We start from the raw sequence: 24678 nt of genomic DNA, 5'->3' as shown, positions 1-24678 counted from the left end.
TCTCACACACTCAGGTGTCTATGGAAATCTGCTCAGTATCTTAGCTATCCTGGTTTACTCAGCTTCAACACAAATTATTTCTTCATGATAAAACAGTGTTGCAAGGTGAGGCACAATGCAATGAGGTCAATGTGTGCATATTGACCTTTTCAGTGAACAAATCCATGCCCATTTGTTATACCTTGTTATAGCTCAATATCACTTTGCTAGTATTATAACTATTCTGGCTAGTGTCATAACTATGCTTTTCTCGGGCTTTCACAGATGTTTATCTATTGGACTGTAACAGCTTCCAGCGTTTATGACCTTGTGCTCATTCCCAGACAGTGCTGTGTCTTGCTTCCTAGTAACTCAAAGTGATATCACAAATATGTAAAATGTTCTCACACAAAGAGAGCGCCAAAGTTTTGTTTGTGAAAAGAGAAGGTTCTCTCACATGTTGTCATTCCTGTCAACTTTTCATGCTGCTTAGACTTCTATCTTGCTTCTAAGTAGTCCTACGGACCTGTATATGGAAATGATTTGATTTCTGAATAAAAGCCATTTTGACCAAGAACTTGTGTCTTGATGCCATGGCCCAGAGATCTGTCTGCTGTATCATGTCATCCATATCCTGGCATTTTAACAAGAATCCTGCAACCCTGGAATAATGGCTACCATCTTCACATTCTCAGAGCCAGATCTTGGGCTAACAGCGCCAAAGGATCCCTCAAATCAACTGGGACCAGGTACAATCCTGGAAGGGCCTTCCAGGGAGCTGGTACCTGCAACCCATACTCATTTGGACTATTTAATGGATCATAATGTTTCTGCCATGGAGCCCTCCCGATGTATCATGAACTAGGAGCAATCCCCAAAGCCGGGTCTACCTACTATCAATGAAATCTGCCAACCACACATGAGTGGAACCCTGGCAGATCCACAACAGCAGAGGAAGGGAGGCAACACCATGGAACGATATATTTTCGGCACTCCCTTGAACTAGAAACTTATGTTGGAGGGCTGATGGCAGGGATGACTGCCACTTCAGCGAACCATGCAGGATGGAGCTTGAGCCACAGAGAATGGAGGGGACTGAAGGGTCCTGCTTCCAGTGAGAGACTTTGGAGGAATTACAAATATTGGGGGACCCTGGATTACCCCCTGGAAATGCCATGGAATACCGTGGTAACACTGTCACTCCAGAAACAGAGCCTTTGGATACCTGTGAGCTGGGGGCTGTGGCCGGGCCAACAAACCAGGATTGGGTCCAGATGCCATAGCTACCTGAGCTGCAGGATAAAGCTACACAATCAGTGTTGCTGGATGTACAAAATCAGGGGTACTGTGGATTAACTCCTGATGACAGATATGCTTTGGTGGATTACTCCATTGAGGACGAGACGGGACCACTGGAATCAAGCGTCTTGGAGGGAGCGGCCAGGCCAAGAAACCCCATCGGGGGCCAGATGCCACAAATTGAGGAAGATGGGATGCACCCAACATGAGAGGAAATAGCGTGTGCTGTGAGAAGTTGCCTAAAGGTAAATTGTATTCAATGAGCCCAGCTGAGAGAAAAGAACTTAGAAAGTTCATTGATAAAAATTTGGGGCAGGGATTCATCCCCCCCACTAGATCTGCCCATGTGGCACCTGTGTTGTTCTGGAAAAAGAAAGATGGGGGGGCTAAGGCTGTGTACTGATTACCGAGGGATAAATGCTGCATCGATGTCAAATTCATACCCCATTCCCTTAATCAGAGATTTGCACAGCGTAGTGGTGCAAGGTAAAATCTTTTCAAAACTGGACTTAAAAGATGCTTATTTCTGAGTGAGGATAAGAGAGGGGGACAAATGGAAAACCGCATTTAATACCCCCCTTGGCCAATTTGAATATCGCGTTATTCCTTTTGGGCTACAGGGGGTGCCAGCTGTATTTATGAACCTAATCAATGAGGTGCTGCATGAATACCTGTACAAAGGTTTAGTTGTTTAACTAGACGATGTGTTTATTTATTCTGCTGATAAAGAATCACATGTGGAACTGGTCAGAAAGGTACTGACTGCTCTAAAGAAACATAAACTGCCAGTGAAATTACCTAAATGTGAATTTCATAAAGAAGAGCTGGAGTTTGGGGGGGTACATAGTCTCTCACCAAGGACAGAAAATGGACCCAGCAAAAATCCAAGCTGTAGTGGGGTGTGAGGCCCTCCAAACAAGGAGACAATTGCAATAGTTTTTAGGGTTTGCTAACTTTTACAGACCCTTCATAAAGAACTTTGCCCAAATTGCCCTCCACTTATTTGGGAAATTTTTTCCCAAATTGCCCTCCCCTTTGTGACATTACTCACAAAGGTACTCTCAGAGGAAAGGCGGATCTAAAACCATCTTTACATATGAAAATACCATGGTACAGCTATCTCCAGTTACAACTAGGGGTGTGCAAAGGCACACCGTTTCGGTATTCTCATTTCGGTTATTACCAAAATGAGAATCTGTTTCGGTAATCACTAATACCGAAACGGCAAGCTGTTTCAGTATTCGCGATTCGGTAATCGTTTCGGTATTTTGGCTTGTTTCGGTAATGTATTTCAATGGGAAAAAGCCTCCACAGGCTTCCCGGAAGCCTGGGGGAGGCATTTCTCCACTGAATCAAGCCAAAATTGGTGGGGACCTTTCTCTAACTCCCCTCTAACAACCCCCCAAGTTTCAGACAGATTGGACTTTGGGGGGCCATGTTATGGCCCCCCAAACCAGGTCCCCTATCCTCGCCTAAAAAGGGAAAGGCTTTAGCTTGCTGCTGCTAATCCCAGACGTGGCGAGATGGTTCACATCTTTGCCACGGCTGACGCGCTGCCCACAATGCAGGCACTGGGCTGCTCGGGGATCCTCTGTTGTCTGGAAGTGCTTCCAGAGTTCGGAGGTGAAGGGCTGCCCACGCTTCACAGGAGAAGCGCTCACGGGCCCACCCTGAGACAACTCCTGTGAGGTCCTCTGGCCAGACACACCATGTCCCACTCTCGGCCGGGCAGGTGGGGATGGACGAGGCTGAAGGGGCAGAGATGTGGGCTCTTCCACCACAGTCTCTGCCTCTTTCTCCTGCACCCTCTCCTCCTGCACAGCCGCAAGAGGCCTGCCGCTGGCCTCAGAGGAAACTGGGGTGGACCGCCCCAGGGGGGGTCTCATGGGCAGTTCCTCCAACATCCTCTGGGTTCCTGGGGTGAGCGGGAGCACAGGCAAAGTCATGTGCTCCACGCTTATCCCAGGAAACACCACATGCTGCCCCTCCTCCAGCAGCTGGGTCTCAACCACTGGAGGAGGAGGAGCCTCAGCAGCAGGCCCCTGCCCAGTGCCAGCCCCTGCCTCACACACCTGGGTTGGCCCCCAGCAGCTGCCTCAGTAAAGAGAGCCTTGCAAACCCTCTTCCTGTCACCAGAAGCCAGGCTGGTGAACGGCAGCAGCGCAGGGGGGCCTCCTCCGCTCAGATGGGGGGGTTTCCGCAGCAGTCCCCCTCTCCCTCCCCTCCTCCCTTCTAGATTTCTCCCTGACCTTTCCCCCGGGGCCCCTCTCTGCTTTCCTCTCTGACATACTTTCCCCTCACGAAATCTACACTAACTAATCAGAAAACCTTGGGAAAACAATGGTTGACTTTGTTTTCAAGACCTATCTACCTGCTTCTAAATCTGTTCTTCTTGTGGCTCTGTAACTTGGAGATGGACAATCAAATGTCTTTTTAAGCGACCCTATTTATGTTGGGGAACCTGAGCCTGCCAAACAGCTGAATTCCTCCGGAATTGAGCTGGCCCTAAACCCCAATAACAGGTGAAAGCCTTATACACTCACAACACTAGTATGCCCAGGCTGGCCTGGCTCCACCACGGGTGCCAGAGATGGGCAGCGGAACCCTAGTTATATGGGGGCACTAACAGGAAGCCTATTAACAGCTATACCAATATATATATTTATATATATATATATATATAATTAAAAATCAAATATACCCTAACTCTCACTAATGCTTGCCCTGCTGAATCCCTATTTACTGTTTTAAACAAGCTACGCTTGGTTCCCTATCGATTAAGTTGAGGGCAATTAGCCACTGAATGCCTACAAACTGGCCTACCTATCTAAGACACTATGTACCAGGAAAAATGTTTCTGTGGTGTGTCCGTGTGGGGTGTGGATGTGGTGTTCTGAAAATGTGCCTCCCCCTCCCAAGCTAGCAAAACCCCACCCCTAAGCCCACCCAAATGTAAACCCACAGACTCACTCACCAGTCCTGCAGTCCAGTGATGTTCAGGCAGTCATGCAGCTGGTCCTCCTCTCCTCCTCGATGCTGTTAAGAAACATGGAATATTAACAGAGTCACACACGCTGCACAACCCCTAAAAGTCAAGGCCCAGATCTGCATAAAGCCACTGTGGGAAGCTGGGCCAGAGAGTTAAAAGTCAGGTGACATGCAAGCAGTTGCCCCCCCCCCCAGTAAACAAAATCCCAGATAGTTTCGTTCCACTGCTTTTCCCGGAAGATGAAACAGGGAGCATTAATCCAAGCCCCCCAAAAAGTGAGGCCTACCCTGCAGTGCAGAGTGAGCCTGAACTGGATTCGGCCTAGCCAGGCCCACAGGGACAAACCCACTGTGCGGAGCCAGGCCACACATTTAAAAGGCAGGAAACATTAAATCAAGCAAACAAACCTGTTTCTCAAGCAGAAATGGTAGGCCCAGCCACGGGAAACACAAAAGCCCACCCTGCAGAGGAGGCCTGCAGGGCCAATGAAGCACAGGCCAGAGCCAGGCCCACACGTTTTAAAGGCAGGAAACATTAAATGAAGCAAACAAACCTGTTTCTCAAGCATAGATGGTAGGCCCAGCCATGGGAAAAACAAAAGCCCACCTTGCAGAGTAGGCCTACAGGCCCAAAGAAGCAGAGGCCAGAGGCAGGCCACAGGTTTTAAACACAGGAAACATTAAATCAACATTAAATTAAACTCCTGTTTCTCAAGCATAAATGGTAGGACAAGCCATGGGAAAAATAAAAGCCCACCTTGCAGAGTAGGCCTGCAGGCCCAAGGAAGCAGAGGCCAGAGCCAGGCCACAGGTTTTAAAGGCAGGAAACATTAAATCAAGGCCATACTCCTGTTTCTCAAGCATAAATGGTAGGACAAGCCACGGGAAACACAAAAGCCCACCCTGCAGAGGAGGCCTGCAGGCCAAAGGAAGCAGAGGCCAGAGGCAGGCCACACGTTTTAAAGGCAGGAAACATTAAATGAAGCAAACAAACCTGTTTCTCAAGCATAGATGGTAGGCCCAGCCATGGGAAACACAAAAGCCCACCTTGCAGAGTAGGCCTGCAGGCCCAAAGAAGCAGAGGCCAGAGGCAGGCCACAGGTTTTAAACACAGGAAACATTAAATCAACATTAAATTAAACTCCTGTTTCTCAAGCATAGATAGTAGGCCCAGCCATGGGAAAAACAAAAGCCCCCCCTTGCAGAGTAGGCCTGCAGGGCCAAGAAAGCACAGGCCAGAGCCAGGCCCACAGGTTTTAAAGGCAGGAAACATTAAATCAAGCAAACAAACCTGTTTCTCAAGCAGAAATGGTAGGCCCAGCCACAGGAAACACAAAAGCCCACCCTGCAGAGGAGGCCTGCAGGGCCAATGAATTTTCATAAAGAAATAACAATGGAGGCATGGGAATACCTGTGGGAAAATACACTGAAGATTTCAACTTGTACGAATATTAAAGAGAATGTATACAAAATGATCTACAGATGGTACTTAACACCAAAGAAAATTGTGCTAGGGAATACGAATATGTCAGACAAATGCTGGAAATACAAAAAACATGAAGGATCACTGTATCATATGTGGTGGACTTGTGAAGTAGCTAAGCAATATTGGGGAGATATAATTGAAGCAATTAATGAGATTTTACAAATTCAAATAAATAAGAACCCAGAATTGTTGCTACTGAACTTGGGGATGGAAGCTGTTCCAATGCAGTATAGAACATTGCTATTTTACATGACTACAGTGGCAAGACTTTTGTATGCGCAGAAGTGGAAAGTACAAGAAATACCAACCATAGAAGACTGGATTTACAAATTGCTGTACATGGCAGAAATGGACAAAATGACAAGGAAGCTTAAAGATCTTGACCTAGGACAATATATTGGGGGAAACTGAAACAATATTTAGAGAAAAAATGGGATGTGAAAGGAGAACTGTGGCAGTTTGAGAATTTCTAAAGGGCGGTGTTGTAAATGGAGGAGAGAAGTGACTTTACCATTAAGGGGGAAATTTAATTATAACAATCTAAGCTAATATTATGATTAAGAAAATTTGATTTAGAATATATAGTTTAACAAAGGAAAAGTAAAATGGATACATTAGAAAATTTATACTATACACTATATATATTAATATACCACACTGTATACTATATTGGGATGTTATAATATAATGCATGCTATGCTATATTGTATGGAATAGTACATAACAAATACTATATTGATAGTATATTTGATAGAGAATATGCATAAAAGAACTAGAACATGCTTAGAGTAAGAGATATTATGATCTATGTGTTGCAGATAAATATATGTTATGTTATATCACAAGGAATGCTATGTTATATTGTATGGCATAGTATACAGCAAATATTATATTGATAGTATATTTGGCAGAGTACTTGTATAAAAGAATTAGAATATGCTTAGAGTAAGAGATATTATGATCTATGTGTTGCAGAAAAATATAAGTGAAATAGAATTAAGCAACAAAAGGGGGTAAGGGTTGGAAAGCTGTTGGAAGTCAATAGGGAGGGAGGAGGAAAGGGAGGGGAATAGAACTAATTAGATATGAAGGGAATGTAGGTATCAAATTTGAAAATTTAAACTCACCAATAATTTTTTTTTTAAAAAAAGCAGGAAACATTAAATGAAGCAAACAAACCTGGGCCGATTCCAGATGGCTAACGTTCACGCAGAACGTCGTGCCTCGTTGCGGGAAAAATGCGAAATATTGCGTTTCCTCGCACGAGTTTTGCGAGACGACGCACAAAACTCGCGCAAGGAAACGCGATATTTTGCATTTTCCCCGCAACGAGGCGCGACGTTCTGCGTGAACGTTAGCCATCTGGAATTGGCCCTGTTTCTCAAGCATAAATTGTAGGCCCAGCCATGGGAAAAACAAAAGCCCTCCCTGCAGAGCGGGCCTGCAGGCCCAAGGAAGCAGAGGCCAGAGGCAGGCCACATGTTTTAAAGGCAGGAAACATTAAATCAAGCAAGCACAAGCAGTGTTGAACCCCCACCCCCACCCCCAAACATTATCTTCTTGCTCAACCTGAAAATGTCCCCCAGGCCAAGCCATAAGAAATAAAGACTGAACTAAAGAGGCCAGCAGAGGCCAGCAAATTGGCCCAGCATCAATACATTTAAATTTTTTTAAAAAAAAGATTCCTACCAGTCTTCCTCTCCTGATGTCCAGCACAGTTGATCCTCCACAGTCAGAAGTCCAGGCAGATGTCCACCAGGTGCAGTCCAGAAGAAGTCCACAAAGGCAGTCTCTCTCCTCTCTCAGTCAGCAGCAACAGAGGTTGATCCAGTCCCTGCCACAAATTTAAATCCCCTGGTACAGCTTTTGCCAAAGATTTGAATCTATTGGCTGGAAGAAGGATGCAGCAGTGGGATTGGTGACTCCTAAGTCCCCCCTCCCTCGCCTTACCCCCCCCTCCCCACACTCCTACAGTTTCCCTCCTTCCTGCTCCCCCTCCCCTACCTGGTAATTTTGGCGGGAATCTCTGCTTGCTCATTGCTTTGCAAATGCAAAGTGCAATGCTAGCAATGCACCTTGCATTTGCAAAGCAAAGAGGATTCCCTTCTTTGCAAGACGGGTGAGGGGTGAAAGAAGGAGTGAGTCACTCACTCCTTCTCCCCCCCTCCCCTCTTCTAAGAGCCTGCAGGAAGCTGTAGCTTCCAGCAGGATTTTGCTAGAAGCTTGCAAACGCAAACGCCTAGCAAAAAAAAAAAAAGAGCGATTCTCGGTCGCGGTTACTGAAATGATTACAGAAACATACCAAAACATTTCGGTAATCACTGTTTCAGTATTACCGAAATGTTTCGATAATCATGAAATGTTTCAGTAATACCGAAACAAACCAAAACAGGTTTGTTTTGGGTTTTTTCGGTAACCTGATTACCGAAATGCACACCCCTAGTTACAACATTTAATGAGAGACCTAAATATACAGAAAGCATTAAGAGACCTAAAACTGACTTTGAAAAAATACTCAATACAAATGAGGGTGCTACGAGAAGTTTACTCTGAATTATATATATAAAATCTTGCTTGGAGAGGAGGCAGTCAAGGCTCCAAAATATCAAAAGACCTGGCAGACTATGTGTTCAATAGATTTGACAGAGGAACATTGGAATCACATCTGGAAATAATTTTCAACGAGAGCCTTCCTTATTCAATTGCAAGCATTCAAAATCTTGACGAACTGTTATCTGTCAGATAGGCTGTCAGCGCATCTGCCATGCTTCATGCATCATATGCATTTTGGAAGTATATATTACTTCAGAGCCTCTGCGTACAGGCAGAGTAGAGCCAAAGTTGTGTAGACATGTTACTAACTGCTTATCTTCTAGGCAAGATGTTTTGGTTATGAGTTCCTGCCGGAGCCTGAAAAGGTGACCTTGGAGTTACTACAGAGACTGAACTGAGCCCATCTTCTCCCCCCTCCCTTCTTCCCAGGCGATGTGTGCCAAAACTACTAACTGCCTTTTCTTTCTACTGGGAGAGGGAGGAGACATTGACCTATAACTGATCTGACCTTCCCACCTTTAGGCATTCCAGTCAATTCCCTTGTTACAGTAACTTGAAACTGGTGTTTACTCTAAATAAACATTTTTAACTCATACACTGGAGTGATGCAGTGAGGTGTTTGGGAGAAGCACCTGGCAAGACCTGACAGTATCTCTCTCCCCAAAAATTACACTATATGGATAGCTCCAGATCTCCCTTATGCTGGAAGAATTGTAGGAATCCTGGCACTTATGCTCATTGCTGGTGGGCTTGCCGAAAAGTGAACACATTTTGGGAGCACCTCATAAAAAATATCCATGAAATAATTGGGCGTTCCATACCAAATTCACCAGAATCATTGCTGTTAAATGTCTGGAAAAACAGGTTTGTTATCAAGGAGAGAACTTATAGCCATTCTACTAGGAGCAGCAAAAATGGCTATTGCAGCCAAATGGAAAGACAACCGCTCTCCCACCATTCAAGCATGGTATAAAAAACTATGGGAGTTTTTCATTTACAAGAAAATATCACATTGTCTAAAACAATCTGATACTGAAGATTCCCAAGACAAATTCACACAAACCTGGTTTCCGCTGCTGACTTACCTCAATAAACATGGTATTCTACCACCCTCCTTTGTCCCCTAGGTGCTCACGTCCTTTTGAAATATGTTGGAATTTTACATGTGAATGGTAAGCTAAACTATTTTGATGTCAATCTAATATATTCTATATTCAGTTTTAATCTCTTCTTGTACACTGTTACATTTGATTCCTATACTGAATTATTATTACTGTAAATCGAATTCTCTATTGCAATCTCTGTAATAGGGACTTTTAAAGAACAACAATAAAGGTTTAAAAAAAAACCCCAAGGTGTCCAAAGGCAGTTTCCAACCATACCCGGGATCTCTCTACTCTACAGAGCTATCTCCCTTTTTAACTGGGTAGGGAAAGCCTCCTCTTCTTAGAAGATCTGTCCCCTTTCTGTGGCCTGAATGGGAGCCTGCACTTAGTCCCCAGACTTCCTGCCAACATCTCCCCAGTTCTCATGTCGGTAATAAACTGCTCTCCATTAGGACTCCATTTCCCATTCACACTCGATTTCTCTTAGCTAGTGCTGAAAACAGACCAGCCTCTTTCAAGCTCATGCTTCCCAATCTGATGCCTGTCACTCAAAGCTCTTTGTGTCTGTGAGGGATTAACCTTTCATAGTCTTCAGATCTTTGTACCAGGTTTTAAAAAGTGATGTACATCATAGGCTCACTTAGCAGCACAGGAGAGTAATGCTAGGCAAAGGGGAGTGGGGGGACTGTGAGGATCTGAAGAATGGGAAGGCTAGTCGGCCAAAGGTACTGTAGAAAGTCCTAAGGACAAGAGAGGAAAGGTGGGACAAAACAGGTAGATTTAAAGAGTAGAAGGGAGAAGACAGATCTTACTCGGCCAGTCCTGAAGAAATCCTTTCGTCCTGGGTTGGATTTGCAGGTTATTGTCCAGCAAACAGTAGTTATTAATCTAGCCTGATTACAAGGGAGACTGGAAGTTCACAGAAATGGGTGTTGGTTAATGTGTGCCAGAGTTCTCATGGAGAACAGGCTACTCCTTTTTGTATACAGACTGTTCTTGATTCTCTGGTTTGATATCAAACATGTACTCTCTTTGTGTTCCTGTATGCACAAGGCCTGAGGATCTGGAAGAGCTCTGAAGCACGGCTTTTGGTGGGGAAAATAACAAGTGGTAACTCCATTCATGCTCTTGTGTTGGCGTGGAACATCAAATTGTTAGAACAGTTTGTTCTCCACTCTTCCCATGTAGAAGAACTCATTAAAGTTCATGATGGAAGTCAAATAGAAAACAACCTATTACTCACAGATATTTGAAGGCTCATTTTGTCTCATTGCAGCAGCTGATCTAGTCCAACTTTTCAAGGTGGTTTGGTGTTTGCTTACACCTTAACCTGACCCCTGGATGCAGAATAAAGATAATTCAGTAGAACAGTGTAACGTTTTTGCATGTTACTTTGCTGATGATAAAGTTTCTCGTTTGGTTCATCGTGGATGGCAGGTAAGAGCATATAAACATCCTCCTGACAAATTCTAGGGTAGTCTCAGATTGCTCTGCCTGACAGATGCGAACAGAAGAAGTTGATGATTCCTCCTGCCAGGATTGCGGTTGGAAGGGAATTTTTGAAAAACTTTTGGCAGCAAGGTGATTGAGCGGGTGGTGGCTGGTGACACGTGAAGTTCAGGAATATGTGAACGACGCATCTGCTCTTGACCTGTTTTTAATCTGTCTCTAGTGCTGATTCCTTACACATTGGATAATGCACTTTCAATGCACTTGATCAATCATTTGAGGTGGGTTTTTTGTTCCGCACACGAAAAAATCCATTTCAAATGATCTATAAAGAGGATTAGAAATGCATTATCCAACGTGTGTGGAATCACTCTAGGTCTCGCTTGAGGAGACCTTTGGTTGCTCTGGTGGATTATCTCCATTTAAAGATGGAGAAGGGAAAGGTATCTGTGTTGTTCCTTCCTGACCAATCTGAGGCTCTCAAACCATTGATCATTTCATTTTATTAGACCATTTGGAAAAGAGTTGATGGAGTTGGCTGTTGTGGGTTTTCCGGGCTGTATTGCCATGGTCTTTGCATTGTAGTTCCTGATGTTTCGCCAGCAGCTGTGGCTGGCATCTTCAGAGGTGTAGCCGTGAAAGCCTTCGACAATACAGTTGATGGAGTTATTGCTCTCTGATGGCATCATACACTCAGTGGATTCCCAGGGTTTTCATTGAGCACACTGATTTACCTGTAAGAGTCCTGAATTAGGGAATCCCTCAAGGCTTTGTTCTCTCAGCTATGACAGTTCATATCTAACCAAGACCATTACATGAGCCCATCAGTAAGTTTCAGGGTAGTTGACATCAGCACGCTGATGATACTATTTTGCAATAATCAGCAGTTCATTCCTATGCAGAGTCACTCCAGTCTAAGCCACTGAAAACAATGAGCTCAGGCTGCAGTAGATCTGCACAGGATTTCATCACAACCCATCACATGTTGCTTTGTCCTGAATCAGTGACTGGATACAGTGGTCAAATGGATATTGGGAAGTAACTAAACCTGGATCCAGGCAAGTGTAGGGTGATGCTACTTAGGCAGCCAGATGACCTGGGAGGGGTCTCCACAGCAGTTTCAAACCTTTTCCCTTATGATTTCCAAATCTCCAGCAGCGTGCCAGAAGTGGTTCATGGTACACCTTCACTCCCTCTATGATTTCCAATTCTGTCTTGTGAACTTCCTGGAGAGTTGGGAACTGCGCCTGGGGAGGATGGAATTTGGGAAGGATCACAGCAGAGAGGTGACGCCATACCATCAGCCCTCAAAATCTGTACCTTCACTTCCTGGGAAACCGATCTCCTGAAAAAACAATTTCAGGAGGACTCCAGACCCCAGATGGAGGTTCAATGCAAAACGTGGATACCCACAGCCACGGGAATAAATTTAACAACTATGTCTGAAATTAATCAGTCTGATATTGAAATTTATAAATTATCAGAAATGCAAAGTGCTAAAGTGACGTAGTGCTCATATAAATACTAATATTCTATAAAACTGGTAAACTCTAAGCTGCTTTCCAAATATCAAGAATCACATTTTAGTTTAAAGGTACATGCAACCTGAAATTAACAACAGTGTCTGAGTGTTGGCCGTAAATTCACAAACAACAACAATTCATAATATTCCAAGTCTGATACAATCTCTGGTCTTCTTCTTGAATATTCTGGAAATGATGCAATTTGTTTCTACTCTTTTCACTTTAGGTGCGCAAAATATCAATGGTCCACTGGGAATACCCATGTAACAGGTAAGTCTCTAATATGGAAGGCAAACTTTAATCCTGTTTTTTCTTTACAGGTGGAACAATGAATTGTGGGTGTGTGCAAGAACCCCCTCTGGACCTGACAAGGGGCCAGCTGAATAGTTTGCTTCCTTAGGGGCCACGGATACTTCCTCAGGGGTCATAAACCCACTCCACCTGCATCCACAAATAATTCACAGCTGCCAGTCTCAGTGCACCACAGTTGAGGAGGAGAAAGGTGGACCACTCCCGGGCCAACTGGCTGCCAGAGTTTTTGATATATACCAGGGCTGTGGCCCACACACAGCAATGGAGGGCGGCCTCCCTCCTCTAATATTTAGGCATCATCTATAAAGGGTATACTGACATCGCCAGTGCTGCGTGGTTGCAGTATGAAGAGGGTAGAATGAGGGCCGCCCTTAATCCTGGCTTGGCTTGGGATCAGTTTAGCTAGCGGCTTTGTCTGCACATGATGTCCCTGGCTCAGCCTAATACTGGAGATCATTCTGATAGAGGACACCTTGTGCATGGGACACTGGCTACTCTTGGCACCCGTGCCCCCGAAGGGCAGTCAATTCAGCCACAGCTGCTTTGCTGAGTGTTTACCTCCCAAGGGTTGTAGATTTAGATCCAATCTGTGGCAGCCTAATATGTGTGGCAAGGGACAGGGACAGGGAGGTAGGCGTGACAGAAGCAGGGACAGGGGCACCCAGAAACAGGTTGGTAAAGGGCCCCAGCCCCATAAGGGCATTCATTCCTTCAGGATAGGGGCAGCCTCCACAGCAGCAGTCATGGGTTGCCCGGGGTTGCTTATTCAGTGGGTTGGCCGGTGGTGGTTGTCTGCATGCTGATCCTACATCCGCCACGTTTCGACATTGTAGACTGCTTTTGCTGGTTCTGTTTTTCTTTTCAGGTGCTCGGTTTCACTGCAAGAGGCTTCAGATCCTCATCTGCGAGTACTACATGGTGTTCTGGACAGCTCAGCAAGCCAAACGGAGGCCAATCGGGTCCCAGCTTGGCCTCAGTGGGCCATGGTTGAATGACACAGCCAACAAGGCCTGAGATGGCCAGGGCTGCTGCCACTTTCATTTGAGGAGAGGAGCGGGCATCTGCTTCACACCCTGGTCATCCAAATCAGTGGTATTGAGTTGACCTTGGCTTGGTCCACAATGCGTCTGCGTTGTGTGTAGTGGGAAGCTTGAGGACCAAGGGGCATCAAACAGGCTAGGTGCAAGGCCAGTAGAGCTATTCAGAAGGTATTGTGGGATGGGCGAGGGATTTATCTGCTCCATTCACAAATAAGGGCCGAATTTGCCGACTTTCACAGAGGGGATGGGGTTCACCTATCGATTAAGAGCAACAACATTTTCCGAGATGATTTGCAGCAAGGACTTTGGTTGCCTTTAAGCCACCTGTGGTGCACAACGGGCCAAGCTGAAGCTTGGCCTCTGCGAAGGCAGGATATAGTTTGGGAGAAGTGAGCAGGCAGATGAGCACCCTTGGCTCATCCCCATTGTTGGGGGAATTGGGGTCTGTCAGGATCCATTGGCATGTTTGACAGCTGCCAGTTGTGAGGGCAGACTGCCGGGTGAGACCCTCTGTACAAATCCTTTCCTCATGCTCTATGGCTGGGGTGGTAGGAGCTTGTAGGGGGGAACCATTTTGCCTGGCCAGCTGAGTCCCAGCCATGCAAATGAATGGTTCACACCCGGAGCAATGGGGCTCGCCCAGACAGGTCAAAGCAGAGGTCCAGGGATTACCCCAGGGCTTGACCTGTACTGCTAATTAGGCCCTTACTGTGTTGTTGGCAGATAAAATGGCCCATTAGTTCCCAAGCCTTCACTCTGCCTCTTTATTCTGACTGGGGGAGCAATGGTGGATCGTTCCCTTCTTTATATATTAAAGATATATTCATCTCTTACCACTGTTGGTGGTATATACTTTCTATCTTATAGTTCATTCGTTACTCTTTTTAAGGGTATTGCTAATATGTCTTCAAAGCATTTATCATATGTTGCCATCAATCTGTCTAGGCTGAGTGCTTTGCCTATTTTTAATTTTATTAAGGACAAAATCGATCCCTTGTATTGCTACTGCTTGATTCAATTCTGTGTCCACAAGGTAGGGACCAGACTACTTTTGCTTGGGTTTCTGTTCTAGAAGTTCTTTGTCCAGATTTAATACTGGTTATTTTACCGAGCTTTTTGAGTACAAGTTCTTTTAGGAAGATGCACAAATTCTTTGGGGAAGGTGTCTCTTATGAGCTAGGATTGGCAGGCAAGTCAGTTACCTGCCTGTTTCACTGTCATTGAATATTGGCAAGTATTCCATGAAACCAAGAATGCCATGGTGTAGGTGGCAATTTAGGGCTCACATCCTCACAGACATCCTCAAAATTCATGCCACTCCCATGCGGCAGCTCCTTTGTCCAAACAGCCTTCCCCTTGTTGTGCCCTCTCTTAGGACTGTCCATATGACAACAATAAGGACACAGGCTTTTATGCAATAGGTCCTGTCCGCTGGTCCTGTAAATTCTTTCATTGGTACCTCAGCTGAATATTTCTCCATTTCTACTTCATCTACAGATTCTTCTTTAAAAAGGTGTGAAAAGAATTTTTTATATGCTCCTTCTTTTCTTGTTCTGTGTGAACTACTTGATTTCCTTTCTTGATTCCAGGTATCCTTTTTTCTGACTCTTCTTAAACAATATGCTAAATATCTTCCAGGTTTGTTCACAGTTTCAATATTCCTTTGTTTTAAAAGTTTCAGGTTTTTTGCACTTCTTCTACGTTCAGTTGGTCTAGTAGGTTTTTTAAGTGCGTCCTCTCCTTCCATTTTTCCTTATCTCCAGTAATCTTGTGCTTTTATCATAACTTTTTCTGTTATTTTCTTGTTAGTACCCTGCTTAAAAGATAGCATATGACATGAGTATAGAAGAGAGTCTAAGAAGTAATGTTGTTCTAATTACAAATCTGCCTGCTCTCTTCTTACGTGATATCTGATGGATTTCTTTAAACAGCAGAATGTAAAGATCTGAATCAGAACATAATTAGGGGTATATGGTTTGGATCTATTAACTGATAACAAATAACATAGCCTTGGATTCAGGGCTGTTGCAAACATTGAGTATAGTCGTTGCATCAGAATATCATGTTTGACCCTATCAAATGCTGCTGACGTATCAATCAATATCAGCAATTATCCACTTCTGGTTAGAAATCATCCACAAAGCTAGTAATGCTGATTCAGTCCTGAAACATGGTCTGAAATCAGATTGAAATGGGTGCAGGGCAGATGTTTCAACCAGAAATGTGTTCTATCATGTTGCCCCCAAAGAGGAGGTTGAACGTTGATTGATAACTGACAGCATCCCTGTGACAGACAGGACTGGCTCTAGCTCCACCTCTCCTGAGAGGCAGTCAATGGGAGTGGGCAGAATGCTGGGCCAAGGAAAGTTAGTGTCCATTGCAGGGAAAGGAGGCTCTTGGGAGCTTCTGAGGGAGAAGCATTTGAGACGCTACTAAAGGAGGCAGCAGAAAAATAGCTGACTGCTGCTAATCTTTTATGATAGTTTTTAATACTCTTTGTTTATTAGTATTAAATCTATTCAATATTCCATTCTATATTCCTGTAGGATCAGAGGGATGCATATGTATACATATACGTGTAATAACATTCGATTTATATACCGTACTTTAGGACAATTTAACAACCACTCAGAGCGGTTTACAAAGTATGTTAAAACTAGCAACAAAGCCCGTTGTGGGAAAAAATACAATGGGTTCTAGAAAGAGGAAGGCAAGAAGGCAGGCAGGCATTCACTCTTCCTCCATCACTGATTCGAGCTAATGAAGGAGGAGGTGGGCATTGTCATCTGCCCCACATCTGATCTCAGCCATGTGCTACCTGCTCCAGCCTGATACAGGCCAGGTAAAGGGGGGCGAGAATTGCCTCCTGCTCCACTCCTGACTGTGGCTGGGTGAAGGGGGCAGGCATCGCTGCCTGCTTCCCACTGGGTGAATGGAGGAGCAGGCATTGACACCTGCTCCACACTTGATCCCAACAGGTGAACATGGGAGGTGGGCTTTACTACTTGCTCTGCTCCTGATTAGAGATGAGTACGAACAGCAATACAAATGAAAAAAAGCCGCAAACACCCCAATCTGCTGTTCACGAGCAAGCTGTTCATGAGGCCCCATTATAAATGAACCGGTGGTCGTTGCAAGCCTCATTCATTGCTGTTTTCAAGCCAGACAGTCTGGCACCTGCAATCAATTCCCTTGGCAACTTAGGCAGGGATTGTCTGAACTCTGTCTGAACTCCTGCTGCTGCCCTGGAAACCCCAATCTAAGCCCAATTTAGCTTGATAGGCAGGTCTTCCTTTCAAGTGTGGAGCTCCAAATTCGTTACAAGAAAGCAAAGACCATGGGGGAGGGGGGGCTCCCAGCTCTGGCTAGTCTTTGCAGATAGTGGAGAGGCAGAGACAGCTACTGTTGGCATTTTGAGAGAGAGACAGGGAGAGTGCATTGGAGCTTGAATTTTCTTTGTGTGTGGTGAGATATGGATCTCCAGGTTCCAGGGCTGCTGCCAGGCTCTGGGGCCAAGCTATTATTTATCATTGGTACCTTTCCTGCTGCCTGCTCAGGTAGGGTTTCTGGGAGTGGTGTGGTAGGGATCTACCCAAGTTCCACACCTAATACCAGCTGGATTAAGGCAGGGGCTGGGCATTGCCACTGCGCCACTCATAATACCAGCTGGGTTAAGACAGGGGGTGGGCATTGCCATCTTCTCCAGTACTAGTTCCACCTGGGTTAAGGGGAGGTGGTCATTGCCACCTGCTCCGCTCCTAATAACAGCTGGGTTCAGGCAGGTGGTGGGCATTGCCAACTGGTCTGCTCCTGATCCCAACTGGTTCAAAAGAGGGCAGGCATTGCCACCTGCTCTGCTGGTGATACCAGATGGGTTATGGCGGGGATTAGGCATTGCCACCTGCTGTGCTCCTAATACAAACTTGGTTAAGGTGAGGGGTGGGCATTGCCACCTCATCTGCTCCTAATACCAGCTGTGTGAAGGTGGGAGGCAGGCATTGCCGCTTGCTCCCAGCCTGGGCTTCCCACCATGGCACATTTTCTAGAGGGACATGGTTCCTTGCCTAGACTTCCCTCTGGTGGTGCACCAGGGTATAACGTGAGTTGTCTGAAATATGCTTACTCAATTATATAGTAAGATTATTATTGTTATTATTATCCCCACAACAATCACCCTGTGAGGTGGGTAGGGCTGAGAGAGCTCTGGAAGAGCTGTCACTGACTCAAAGTCTCCCAGCTGGCTACAAGTGGAGAAGTAGAGAATCAAACTTGGTTCTCCAGATTAGAGTCCTGCAGCTCTTAATCACTACAGAGATCCAGTTTGGTGTAGTAGTTAAGAGCGCAGGACTCTAATCTGGAGAGCCGGGTTTGATTCCCTGCTCCTCCATTTGAAGCCAGCTGACCTCGGGCTAGTCATGGCTCTTTGGAGCTCTCTCAGCCCCACCCACCTAACAGGGTGTTTTGTTGTGGGGATAATAATGACATACTTTGTAAACCGCTCTGAATGGGCATTAAGTTGTCCTGAAGGGCGGTATATAAATCGAATGTTGTTGTTGTTGTTGTTGTTACACTAGTTAATTTCCCATGCTCAGATGCTGTAGCGTTTTGCTATTCATCTGTACACTTTTTTCCCACATCTATGTCTATGAAATGCTTATACACACTTCTTTTTCTGAAACAAGAGTCATTTGTTCTCTTCACCCATGAAAAATGCTGACTTCTTGGCTCATGCGTACCAAGGTATAAAAGAGAAACAGTGGATTCACACACACACACACATAAACAAACAGAGAGAGAGAGAGAGAATTTGGTGGATGATTGCCAGGTTGTTCTTACTTTCTTAAAGGCTGATTGGCAGAAAGAGTAAATTCCATTGTGTGAAAGACTGAGAGCAGAACCACAAGTGACAAAAGGCACAAATCGGACACTTGTCTGCTTCCCTCAAGTTTTGATGGGAAATGTAGGCATCCTGGTCTCGCAGCTTGGCTCTCCGACTGCTGTCCAGTGGACTTTTCAACTGTCACTTGTCCAACATTCCGCCAAGCTGCCGACATTTCCCGCGAAAACTTGAGGGAAGCTGACAAGTGTCCAATCTGTGCCTTTTGTCACTTGTGGTTCTGCTCTGAGCTGATAAACGTGTCAGACTATGCCATATCCAGACTTGTAGTCTGCCCTACTCCCTTCTGCAAGAAGACAATTGCCTTTTGATTTCAAAAGGTTTATTGTTAAAGACAGCAATCAAGTCCAAACGAATATATTTCAGGATTAGAGATCCTGACAGACCAAAGCTTTGTTAGGAATGACTCATAGTTGAAAATGGTTACATTTCACCCTCCCAGAGTCCAGCCTCCCCCCTGAGTTCACACAGTAAGTTTCTCAGCAGAGCGTTGAGCTGCCCAAGGCCGTGCGGATAGATAACAGAGGCTCCTTTCCCATGGAAGCGGCTCCTTGCAGGTGCAGATGCGTAGAGGGAAAGACAACTAAACACTACAAGATTAAATATGGCGTTACTCAGGTTAAACAGACCCTGACAAGACGGAGGCCTTCTTTGCATGGGTGATTTTTGCCGCACATGGCTCCATACCTCTTTGGGGTTTCATCTGTATTCTGGATGATTAACTTCTTCAAGATTTCTCTTCCAAGTTCTTTGCTGTACTTTTTCTATAAATAACTGAGAGTAGTAGCAGTCCAAAAACTGTTACTTCTGTATGTTTTTATATTTATTGTGTAGGAAAGGCTTCATGTATGAGAACAATCCCAAAGGCATGTTATAGCCTGGCATGAGGGTGCATAACTTAATTTACAAAAATGTAAGTACACAAGCGATAAATAAGAGATCTCATGTAATAATACAAGAAGTGATTATCAATTGTCATTTGCTAGAGAGGCAGGTAATCTTTTTGAAAAATACATTATCAGGGAAATGTCTGTGATGGGCTTTTGTTTGCATTCCAGTGGTTATCCAAATGTGTTTGAGGCCATGTCATTCTGAGGTTTCTTATTCTTTGTTTGTCTAAAGAGAAATTTTATTCATCCTCTGATGGGGAAGAATATAAAAACTGAGCAAAGTAGAGAATATCATCTCGAAGTGAAGGAGATAATGTAATGGGGAAGGGCATCCAGATTCCTAGTCACCTTTGAATAATTTTTATTTCAAAAAGAAAGAATTCACAATTAGACATGGGCACAATCGGAATTACGGTCTGAAAATTGCCCCGATTTTGGAGTTTGCGCCATTGGGACCGGGCTGATCAGTTCCGTCCACGGCTCCCGGTTCAGCGGTCGGGTGGGTTGCTCTATCGGGTCTCGATCGGATCGATCGGTTTACGTTCGGGATTGCAGTCTGCAGACAGTCTGGCTCCAGCCATCTGTTCCCAAGGGAACAGAGCCCCATGGAAATGGAGCCTGGGGAATGCTGGAGCTGTTTGCCCTCCTTCTGTCGCCCTGGAAACGCGAATGGAAGCCCAGCTTTCCTTGATCAGCAGGGCTTCCTTCCAACCACAGAGCAGCCACAAAAGCACGCGCCCATCTCGTCCATTTGGGAGAAGAGAGGGGAGGGCGGGGGAAGGGGGTGTTCTTCTGTAGCCATGGGCACTCGAATCTCATCCCTGCAAAGCCTGAGAGGCAGCTCTTACGGCCAAACACAGCCCTCCTGCGTAGCAGACCCAGGCTTTATAAATAGCCATGTGCTGCGCAACAAACTTTCACTTTACGCTTGCGGGTGGAGTGGGACAGAGGCGAGCTCTTGCTTGCTGCTTTTGGAGAGAGAAAGCGCAAGAGAGAGAGAGAGGGACCTTTAGCTTTGGGCTTCAGCGGATAGGGAATTAGGGAATAGGGAGCTATCTCCTCTGGTTCCAGGGCTGCCGCCTAGCTCTGGGGCCAAGCTCGGTGGGCACTTTGGCTGAGGGCTCTGGTCTGGGGGGGAGTGTTGCAGCTGGGGTTGGGCTCTATTCCTATTCTCTCTCTCTGCTTCCAGGGCTGCCATCTAGCTCTGGGGCCAAGCTCAGTGGGCACCTCCTTGGCTGAGGGCTCACACAGTATTACACACTCTAATGCCTGGTCACTCTGGTCTGGGGGAGTGTTGGTGGTGGGGCTCCCTCCCGCATCAGCCTTCCTGATTCCCAATTCCCGATTCTGTATCAGAAACAGGACTTGATCGGCAAGGTTCGGGTACCTGGGTTCAGCGTCACCGTGGAATCACGATCAGCTAAATCGGGATTATTTTTTGGATCGTGCCCATGTCTATTCACAATACAGTACCAAATCATGTTACCAAACCATTTTTTTATTTTGAACCAACTCATCTCAACAATAAATAAACAAATGAATAAATGATTAAAAATAAATACTAAACTAAAAATCACTACAATATAATAATGAGTTTAATTATAAGTTATAATAATATACATTTTGAGATTTATTGATGTCACAATTACTTAATTTACACCCATTCTTCACAATTTTGTGATTTCCATTATTCTATTTAATATAAAAACAAAGCAGAATTATACAAGTCTAACGCTGTATTTAATTTGTTCCTCCAAAGTTTTGCATCCAAAATTTAATTCTGAGATGATTACTAGTTTTCCAATTTTTTGCTAGTAGCATTTTTGCAGCTGTAAACATGTTAAGGAATATATTTGCACAGACATTTGGACTGTATGCATTAACTAGTCCCATTAATACTACCTTAGTATCTAAAGGGATAATGCTCCCTGGAATGCAATAGATTTCTACGAGAATCTTACAGAAAAATATTTTTACTACTGGACACCAGGTTCCTATTCTATACCTTTAGGAGAAATTTAATTAAAGGGAAGCTGGAACAGAGCTGCTAACCCCCCCCCCCCCACCATCCACCCTGGTTTTGTTTATGTCCTCTGTTTGCTGCCCCTCCTTAGCAACTGATTGGCTACTGTGAGTGACAGGATGCTGGACTAGGTAGAACATTGGTCTGATCCAGCAGAGCTCTTCTTATGTCTTCTCCACCAAAGAGCTTAATTCCTGGAACATTAGCTTATGCAGTTCATTAAATCACAAAGACTGAATCACAGCCGTACTGAAAAATCATGCTCTGGTGCCCTCTTGTGGTAAGCCACTTGACCGCAGGAGCATGGAGCGCATGGGGTCTCATACCATTGTGGCCAATGAGAGTGAGCCTAGGGCATCATATTGAGCTGGTTACCTTTTGGGGCTGAATAGGATTTAAAAAAAAAAAACTCTGCCAATATGATGATCCTTGTGCTGGTTTTGTTTTCTTCCTATGCCTCTCTAAGATTGTTGGGAAGTACTATGTCTTGTCTTTAGGACGGGACCTTTTGCAGGTAAAGTTATAAATATGAAGTTAGCACTTGGAGGCATCAGTTGAAGAGTGAAGAGGATATTCCTGAGACAAGAACCACAAGGCTAATGTGGCTTCAGAATCAGAGGACTGCCATTGTTATTATTATATTTATTGTTATTCATATTGGTATTGTTACGCAGGTTTTCCTTAAATTGAAGACAAATTGTTGAAAAAGAGAGCATGTGAAAGGATATATCGCTATGTTTGTTGTGAAATCTCAAAGTTCAAATCATGGGTCCATTTATTTAGAAAGACTATATTTAACCAGTTCAGCCTATAAATTATATCATATAACTAAGATATTTTCCCCCTTTCAACAATAGTTGTTCAAACTCAATACAATCCCTTCAATTTGATCCTTTCAAAATATGGTTATTATTATTTGACAAAGAACTCTTTACGTTGTAGACACGCATATATACCAGCTTGACCATTACTTATTTCTCTTACACTTTCAAACAGTATCTTATTGTTATTGACAATTAGAGATCTAGGTGCCTAATCCTGCTTTCTCCTATTTAAAAAGAGCTTGATGTCTGTCTAAGTCCTTAACAGTGCAATCCTAAGAAGAGTTACTCCAGTCTAAGGCCATTGAATTCAATGGGCTTAGACTTGAGTAACTCAGTTTAGGATTGCACTGTAAGTCTGTCTAAGTCTCTAACTGTGGAATTTAAAGGAGAAATGTCTGGGGAAAGTTTTTTTACTGTACATATCCCAATATCTTCAGAGGTATTTTATTACAAAATTATATACCTTTTTCCTTTCTGGTATTTTAAGCCATGAGAATGATTTTAATGGTATCCTTATAGATGCCTGCTCAATAGCAGTTTCAGATGAATTATTACCATACAAAAACCATCTAATTATCCACATTGACATTGCTATATCATGATAAAACTGAATCTCTAAAAATTCATTTTGCCATTTATTTTGGGCAATTTGCCCATCTAACCCCTGGTTTCTTTCCTTCACAGGAATGGCTGCTGGAAGATTAGTTAACCATACGTAAGTGTGGGATAATCATCATTTTAAATTGAATTAGTTTGTCCTAACAGAGAAAATATAAATGTTTTCCACAGTGGGAACTTGCTTTTAATGTATCTCATTACTGCCTTAAAATTATCAGACATCATAATCTTGTCCAATTACTACTCTAAAATAAGTATTTTTTTTAAAAAAAATAGCTCATTCTCGCTATCAAACTCTGACAGGCAAGATGTAACAATTTATGTTTAACAGAAACACTTCAGTATTTTCAACATTTATCTTATAGCTTTCTACAGGTGAGAATAGACCAATAATAACTTTTATTTCAGCACTAAAATGGACCACGTCAATTAGAAATAATACAATAATACAATATCATCTCTATATATTGAGATTTTATACTGATGATGAGAGCCAGTCTCAAAACCTTTGATCTTAGTTTCTTTAATCATGCTTGCTAAGGATTCAAGGGAAAATTAAAGAGTTCAGCTGAAAGTTGGTTAGTCTTAAAGGTGCTACTGGTCTCTTTACTATTTTGGAACTACAGTCCAACTCCGCTGGAGCTGACAGGGGGCACCCTTGTTTGACTAATCTGTTAAATGAGATCGGCAAAGATGGATGGGTATGAGTTTTTAAGTTTATTGTTGAACAAGTATAGATTACCTAGTAGATTATTAGGTGCTAATCAAGCTACATTGTACCCTTAGATCCTGACTCCCTTCTTTATTTCCTCCGACCCACTTTTTGGCTGGGAGCTAAAGATTCCGAGATCTCTACTCTTCCCTATATCTGAAGACGGGAGCTCTGACTCTCGAAAGCTCATACCCTGAAAATCTTGTTGGTCTCTAAGGTGCCACTGGGTCCAAAATCTACTGTTCTACTGCAGACCAACACGGCTACTTACCTGAAGCTTTATTCATCCAGTTACTATGAGAGCTCTCCTTGTTCTTTGTCCATCTGCTGTCTAAATGTATGACCTCAGAATGGATACATACTCAAGGCATGTACTATAAGGAGGTTCCTGACAAAGAACACAGATCAGCTTCCAGGTTGGAAGTCAATGGTGGTCACTTCACTCACACCTATAACAAGTGTAATGCGGCTTCTCTCTTTTAAAAATCCATTTCCTATAAAGTGGAAAGTAGCACTGTGCTTCTAATGTGACTCTCATGACCTCTCGAGGCTAAATTTTCTTTAGCGGCTAGGACATTTGAATTCCTCACAATTATAGCTACTGCATCAGGTCTTGTTTATTGTGCCCTTCAACTCTCCTCCATTCATATCACTTTCCACGGTTGCTGTGGCAATTCATTCATTGTCTTTTACTGCCTCTGCTTCTCTGTCATCCGTCCTTGGTTGTCCATTCATAGGGAGTCTTGCTGCCCCTGCTCTCTTGAGTTCTCAGCTGAAGACAAGCAGACTGAGCTTCCAGCCTGCTTTCAATGGGGCTCACCTGAAAAGGAAGACACCTGGGCCATTTCCAGACAGCTTACCTGCCTCCAGAACGTCACGCCATGTTGCAGGGAAAACGCGAAATATCGCATTTTCTTGTGCGAGTTTTGCGTGACGTCGCGTGACTCGCACAAGAAAATGTGATATTTTGCGTTTTCCC

General features: G+C 44.2%; 2 long non-coding RNA genes across 5 annotated transcripts in view; one reads left to right on the top strand and one right to left on the bottom strand.

The window, feature by feature from the left end:
* LOC129332033 (uncharacterized) overlaps window positions 1–10318 on the bottom strand; it is a 29082-nt gene extending 18764 nt beyond the window's left edge. The window contains exons 1-4 of one of the 2 annotated variants that reach the window (XR_008597307.1): window positions 10224–10318; window positions 7442–7586; window positions 5558–5677; window positions 4253–4314 (exon numbers count right to left, since the gene is read on the bottom strand). This is a non-coding gene — a long non-coding RNA (uncharacterized LOC129332033). The remainder of the gene's footprint in view (window positions 1–4252; window positions 4315–5557; window positions 5678–7441; window positions 7587–10223) is intronic. The other variant, XR_008597306.1, reaches the window with a different exon arrangement.
* Window positions 10319–10931: 613 nt separating this feature from the next.
* Window positions 10932–24569, top strand: LOC129331690 (uncharacterized). 3 transcript variants are annotated; one of them, XR_008597277.1, is made up of 5 exons: window positions 10932–10992; window positions 12610–13787; window positions 19467–19545; window positions 23054–23084; window positions 23774–24569. It is a non-coding gene; the product is annotated as an uncharacterized LOC129331690 (long non-coding RNA). The 3 variants fall into 3 exon arrangements; XR_008597276.1 differs by lacking the exon at window positions 23774–24569 and having other exon boundaries at window positions 12610–12653; window positions 13561–13787; window positions 23054–23175; XR_008597275.1 differs by lacking the exon at window positions 23774–24569 and having other exon boundaries at window positions 23054–23175.
* The last annotated feature ends 109 nt before the right edge of the window (window positions 24570–24678 follow it).

This window comes from Eublepharis macularius, chromosome 6 (assembly GCF_028583425.1).
Source record: "Eublepharis macularius isolate TG4126 chromosome 6, MPM_Emac_v1.0, whole genome shotgun sequence".
Lineage (NCBI taxonomy): Eukaryota > Metazoa > Chordata > Lepidosauria > Squamata > Eublepharidae > Eublepharis > Eublepharis macularius.
The sequence above is the reverse complement of the archived record's forward strand: the minus strand, read 5'-3'. Positions and strand labels throughout refer to the sequence as shown.